Genomic DNA, 7089 nt, shown 5'->3' with positions numbered 1-7089 from the left:
TGCGTACATCCCGTCCTTTTGCTCCCATCTCCTCCTCCAAATCTCTACCCTCCTCTCACCCAACCCCCACCCTTTGCTCAATGCTAACACCACCATTTTCGCCTCCCCTGTGCGTACGTAATAAATAGATTGCAAATGATTCAACACCTCATCCATTGTACTTTGCAAACTTCCAACATTCTCCATCGACATTTGAAGTCCAGTTTGGTTTGTGTCATGGAGATTTACAAGGAATTTTGGTTCTTCATTCTGTAGAGTTGGAAAAGAAAATCCACCAGAAAAGACAAACCACCACAATCTGTAACCATTAGGCCTATTTATATCTTCATCATTCTTGTTTGTTTGCGTCTCGTTTTCTTTTTCCCCTCTTCCAGTTTGATTCCCTGGACGTGCCACGACGCTCGAATCCTTCCCGAATTACGTCACACTCTCCCTTACATGTCACCTCCAACGTCATCAAATTTTCCCCTCTTCAGCCCCTTCCCTCGCAAGCGCGACCCCTCCGCTCCAGCTCTCACGTTCCCTCTCACGCGGAGAACACGCGCCGCTTGCGCTCCGATTGGTTCCCGCGAATGGAGTTCAGTGATTGGCTATCTGGTGGTCACGTGCAGCGTGTTTACGCCGACACTCGCTAGTGGGGGGAAGATTTCATCAGGCGACGGTGGGGGCGGCGAGGATGAGGGTTCTGGTGGAAGGGGGAAGGGCCCTGGTTGGGTGGAAAGAAGCTCCTCTTTTTTTGTTTTCACTCAGAGATAAACAGCGGAGCTGTTGTTGTTTTTAGTTCACTCCATCTTTCGCTTTCTCGCTGAGTTCTTACTTCGGGTTGTCGAACTCGAGGTGACGGTGCAAGAAGAGGGCCCGCGGGAGCCTTGTGTTGTGAGTAGAAACGATTTTCCACAGAACTCCCGACGTCCGTGCACGTCTTCTTTATCGTCCGTGCACCTCTCTATCGTCTGTGCACGTCTCTGTCACTGTCGTGCACGTCTTTATCGTCGTGCACGTCTTTATCGTCGTGCACGTCTTTATCGTCGTGCACGTCTTTATCGTCGTGCACGTCTTTATCGTCCGTGCATGTCTTTATCGTCCGTGCACGTCTTTATCGTCCGTGCACGCCTTTATCGTCCGTGCACGCCGTTATCGTCCGTGCACGCCTTTACTTTATCGCCCGTGCACGTCTCTGTCCCTGTCGTGCACGTCTTTTATCGTCCATGCACGCCTTGCAGTTGCACAGTTCCTCAGTTGATTTGATGCATTGCAAAGACGGTCTTTGGGACATATTTAACACAAAATACTCGTGTGTGTGTGTGTGTCGTGTGTGTGTGTGTCGTGTGTGTGTGTGTCGTGTGTGTGTGTGTGTCGTGTGTGTGTGTCGTGTGTGTGTGTCGTGTGTGTGTGGTGTGTGGTGTGTGGTGTGTGTGTGTGTGTGTGTGTGTGTGTGTGTGTGTGTGTGTGTGTGTGTGTGTGTGTGTGTGTGTGATTGGGACTGGGTGCGTGTGATTAGGACTGGGTGCGTGTGATTGGGACTGGGTGCGTGTGATTGGGACTGGGTGCGTGTGATTGGGACTGGGTGCGTGTGATTGGGACTGGGTGCGTGTGATTGGGACTGGGTGCGTGTGATTGGGACTGGGTGCGTGTGACTGGGACTGGGTGCGTGCGACTGGGACTGGGTGCGTGCGACTGGGACTGGGTGCGTGCGACTGGGACTGGGTGCGTGCGACTGGGACTGGGTGCGTGCGACTGGGACTGGGTGCGTGCGACTGGGACTGGGTGCGTGCGACTGGGACTGGGTGCGACTGGGACTGGGTGCGTGCGACTGGGACTGGGTGCGTGCGACTGGGACTGGGTGCGTGCGACTGGGACTGGGGGCGTGTAGCTGGGACTGGGTGCGTGTAGCTGGGACTGGGTGCGTGCGACTGCGACTGGGACTGGGTGTGTGCGACTGGGACTGGGTGTGTGCGACTGGGACTGGGTGTGTGCGACTGGGACTGGGTGTGTGCGACTGGGACTGGGTGTCTGGGACTGGGACTGGGTGTCTGGGACTGGGTGTGTGCGACTGGGACTGGGGGCGTGTAGCTGGGTCTGGGTGCATTTAGCTGTGTGTGTGACTGAACTACATGATTTTTGTTGCTCTTTGTTATCGGACGTGCAAGTGCAACGCAGATTTTAAATTTATTTAATTTCTTCCTCATCTGGACGTGATGACGTAGGATTCTTGTTGTGATCTCGGTTCGCCTCAGACATATTTCATTGGTTTGGATTGGGGCGTGAAGGGAAGGCCCTGGGTGGTTCATGAAACAGCACGTGGAGTTGCCGACAAGTTTTAGGATCCTCTGTGGGGTTCACTCCCATTTTTCGACGTGTGCTGCTTCCGATGAATGAGTGTTTTGTAAATACGAAGTAATTAATATTTTTTTGCCAAAAAAAGACGTGAGGGTAATAAACGTTTGTTTAGGGTCGTGGTGTTTTAATAAGGTTGTGTTACTTGGCTATGGGATGGTTGGTGTAGCGTTTGCATCCCTTGGTGCGGCTCAGCAACAGTTGCTCACTCCATTCCGTCTCTCTGCCCCAGCACGTAATTATCAGCACCCTCACCCCTTCCCCCCTTTCCCACAATCTCCACATTCCCCATCCCCGTCCTCGCCCAACAGGTCCATCTTTGCCGCCATCTTTCTCTTCCACTCCTCCTTGCTTCATCGCCATTATCACTCTCAAATCTGAGCCCTGCCCTGCGTCCTGCCTGGGGCACACTCCTCTTGAAGCCAAATTTCTTGTTTATATTACATGGCAATTGCTTTCCTCCTCTTTTTTTTTACATATATATTTTTGCTGCACTCCTCTCCCCGATCTGCAGCTGCTCTCCACCCTCCTCTCTTCTCTCAAACCAAACAGGTTTTTAGTTATGAGATTGTAATCCCTCCCCTCTCCCCTTTGTATATCCATCCTGACAATCCCACTCCACTTTCCCCATCGACCCGAGAAGCACACCCTCTTTTCCTTTTAACAAAATGCCCAACTCTGCCTTCCTTCGTCGGTTTTCGTCTGAATCTTCAACATCTCTGGCATTCCTGTTTGGGGAGTTCTCCTTTTATTTCCCTTCCGTGTAAAGTTTGTCCAAAATGCCTTCTTTTGTTTTATTTCCAAATTTAGAACCCATTACAATACCACATATGTTTGTTTGTTTTGTTTACCTATCTATTTATTACGTATCAAAATGATGCAAACCTCAGTGATCAAATATAACCAACTTTATGATGTACAGTAAGTACTGTATGCCCAAATCATTGGCGGAGTGAGCAGCCGAGAGAATGTACATGTCTGCTGCAGGCAAGGTGATCAATGAACCCTCTCCGTCGGATGGACGTTAAACTGCACCTTCCGTCGCACATTCGCCTCTAAGCGGTCCAACTATCACCTGCAGCAGCCGGTTCGTGAAAGACTTGGGATCAAACTTCCTTCGGCCGACCTGACGAGAAGGTGGTCTTCCCCACATAAAACAAACTGTTGTTAACCAATTTCTGACCTACAAATGAATGTACTTACGAACAGGGTTCATGTGATGAACAGTGCCAGCCCGATGGTCCGAAATGGTTGAATTCGGACCATTGGGCCTTTGGACAATTTTTCGAAGGCCCTATGGTTTTTCGAATTCAGCCGTTCGGACCATCAGGTCTTCGGACCGTAGTGTGGTGTGCATTACATACATCAAAATAAGATTGGATGTTTGGAGTGGACCGGGCCTTCAGACCATCGGGCCCTTTTTTTCTTTTTTTGGACCAATCGGGCCTTCGGACCATCGGGCGGACACTGATGAACTCCCAATGAAAAGCTGCGATACTGAATTGATATTTCAGAGTAAAATTACACGATTCCTGTTCAACATGTAAAAATGCATGTGACGCGTCTTTCCACAACCCTTCCGTAACCTATTGGAGCAGTTTATTGCCGCACAAAATGTTATTTTACCATTGGCTTTTTCAATCTGGCACGCGTTCAAAACAAATTGGATCCGCGACGTGAGTCAGCCACGTGGTGATAACCAAGATGGCGCCAGTCACGTGACCTCGACCTCATGGCGGCTACGCTTTGTACGGGTTATGAGCATTCTGTATTTTCAGTGCACACGACCCTTGCAAGATTGAGGCATTGTCCAACTTTAGACTGGAGGGGTTAAGGATATGGGCATGTCCGCATCCACACTGCAGGCTTTCCCCCACCCCATCACCTCACACCCTGGGAGAAGAGGAAGCTCCAGCCCCTCGTGTTTGCTGGTGAGAGACGGCTGCCCTTCTGCATTCTCTGCCGCTCCTAATGGTTCACGAGCGAGTCTGTACGCCATTGGACTGTGTTGCTCCGCGGCCCATGGCTCAGAACGTGTCAGATTCAACGCTGTGGATTGGGCGAGGCACGGTCGCTGTGTGATTGGTTGGGAGACGGTTTTATGCCTTGAGAGTGAAGGAGAGGGGGTGGCGTTAGTGTGGAGTATCTGCTTTTGGCCCTTGTTCTTTGTTTGGAAGAATCCCCGAACTTGTGATGTTCGACCAGCCTGCCTTCCATTGAAGCTGTGACCTCAAATTGTCTGCTCAAATCACTCGCCTGGTTGTGTTTGTCTGCGGTGTCCAAGGGTTGTTGAGGGGAATGGGGGAGGGTTGTTGCCCCAGCAACGCATTATTCCACACTCAAGATAAACTCCTCATCCCAATAGTTTTTAAAATGTATTTACCAGATTGGCACTTCTTGCCAGTTTTATGAATAATACTGTAACAGACTAGTCTCCTTAACGAGGGACATGAGATGAATTAACACCTAAGATGCCGAGCAGAGGCATTCTGCACATGCAGTACCTCTGGTGCGGTTGTGATTTATTGATTTGACCGCATGGAGGTTTCATTGTGCATACGGTTTTAAATTTAATTTCCTTTTGCTGGAGGGTGATTCTGCGGCTCAAAATCCACAACGAATAAAAAAAAACCAAAAAGAAAACTAGAACGGCACTTGGTAGAGCGTATACCTCCGCCCGTATACCTCCGCCCGTATACCTCCGCCCGTATACTTCCACCCAGCTGAGCAGTTTACGTTTTGTATCCCATTGATAGGCCAGATCTGCATCTGGACCTTAACCAAAATCGAATCACCTTGTTCTTGTCACCTGCCTAATTAATTAGCCTAGTTTTCTCATAACCCGTCCACAACAGCTTGAAATCTCTTGCTGTACATCATATTTGGTGCCATCTCCCAATGGTGAAGATCCATTTAAACGCTTGTATCCATTTCCAGATCCGCATCTTCACCAATTAAAAAAAAAAAAATTCTCATATCCAGAGGCTAACGCCCACTCTAACAGGGAAAATAGCCTTAAAATGCCTGTTGTGTTTGTGTGTCTCATATCCGAATCCATATTCAGATCTTCACTAAGATCTAATCAATTCGTCCTTGTCACACACCGAACCTGTCCACCAAATTTCATCCAAATATGTCCATAACTTTGAGATATCTTGCTCACAGACAGACAGACAGACAGACAAACAAGCAGGGGTGAACAGATTGGGTGTGTACAGACAAAAAACATAAGACGGACACGGGCTGGGGTGCTAAAGCAGATTCCTTGACGTCCGATCCTGGTCTATGCCAACTGTGTTTACAAAACACTTGTGCTAACATTCATTGTTTGATAACTACAGTCTTGGCATTTAATATGGAATATTATTTTTTTCTTGACTTGGGTTTACTTTCTGAACTCAGTATATCAATCTGGTGAGTTTATTTTACCCTTCAGTGATGTCTTTGTTGAAAGAACCATGTCACTGATTGTCTTTCGCAGCAAGAAGTCAATAACAGGATTATATCACAGGTGGCTTGACAAAATGTAAGGACAGGTACATTTGACGATTGGCTTCACAATCGGGTATATAAGGGTTGTTGCGTTCTGTTTTAGTGGAAAACAACTGCTGCACGTCCACAAAAGGTATTGCCGCTTCCTTTGGAGATGGTCCGTCAACTTGACAATGCTGTTTGTCATGGAGTGGTGGCTTTACGAAATTCTGGCATGAAACAGCGTGCTATTGCTCGGCAGTATGGCATCACTCAAGGTCAGGTGTCAAAGATCCTTAAACGAAATGCTCAGAGGGGTGTCACTACTCCAATACCGAGGCCAGGACGTCCACGCAGAACCACAAGGAGAGATGATCGCCAGGTGCACCGGTTAGTCTGCAATGGCCATACCAAGTCAGCTAATCGGCTTAGGGCTGAGTGGCAGCAACTGAAAAATGTGCCTGTATCCAGAAGGCTAGTCAACCAACGACTGGTTCAAGCAGGCTATCCTGCCAGGCGTTCCCTGAGAAAGCCACGCCTGACCAGACAACACAGCCAGCGCCGATTGCAGTGGGCCAGAGAGCACCGTCAATGGCAGCCAGGACACTGGAATCACGTGACCTTGAGTGACGAGCCTAGATTTCTGGTCTATCGTCAAGATGGCCGCGTCGGAGTGCGCAGACAAGTGCATGAAGCCCACAACGAAGATTGTATGGTGCCAAGAGTCCAAGCTGGAGGTGGTGGGGTGACCGTTTGGGCTGATTTTCATGCAGGGGGCAAAACTGACCTGGTTGTTCTGAATGGAAACCTCAACCAGTTCAAGTACAGGGTCATTCTGGAAGAAACATTGCTTCCATTTGCTCATGCAGCCTTTCGAGGAAACTTTGTCTTCCAAGATGACGATGCACGGCCTCATCGTGCTCGCATGATCCAACACTTTCTTGCTGACCGTGGTGTAGAGCATATGGCGTGGCCTGCCATGTCCCCGGATATGAATCCGATAGAGAACTTGTGGACAGAATTAACGCGTCAAATCGACAACTTGGACCAGCAGCCGACCTCGGTGCGTGAATTGCAGCAGACTATTGTCACTGATTCCTGTCCAAACCTTGGCAAATCTCGTGAACAGCATGCCTCGAAGTGTACGTGCTCTTCTGAATGCACGTGGGGGTTACACGAAGTACTGAACTGTAATTTTACTGTCCGTAATCCCAGTCATAATTTAGCTTTTGTTTTTGTTGAAATTTTTTTTGGCTAATGTGCAAAATAAAGAGATACTTC

At 48.9% G+C, this 7089-nt stretch overlaps 1 protein-coding gene across 6 annotated transcripts in view; it reads left to right on the top strand.

The window, feature by feature from the left end:
* The first annotated feature begins 603 nt into the window (after positions 1-603).
* LOC137437475 (atypical kinase COQ8B, mitochondrial) overlaps positions 604-7089 on the top strand; it is a 112853-nt gene continuing 106367 nt past the window's right edge. For 4 of the 6 annotated variants that reach the window (XM_068131834.2, XM_078766898.1, XM_068131836.2 and 1 more), the window contains exon 1: positions 627-876. The gene's annotated coding sequence lies outside the window, so the exon portion shown is untranslated. Of the gene's footprint in view, positions 877-3324; positions 3475-7089 lie in introns of all 6 variants that reach the window. The other 2 variants (XM_078766897.1, XM_068131832.2) reach the window with 2 other exon arrangements.

Source organism: Myxine glutinosa, chromosome 12 (genome assembly GCF_964187855.1).
Source record: "Myxine glutinosa chromosome 12, kmMyxGlut1.1, whole genome shotgun sequence".
NCBI lineage: Eukaryota > Metazoa > Chordata > Myxini > Myxiniformes > Myxinidae > Myxine > Myxine glutinosa.
Note: the sequence above shows the minus strand (reverse complement) of the source record. Positions and strands in the feature narration are given on the sequence as shown.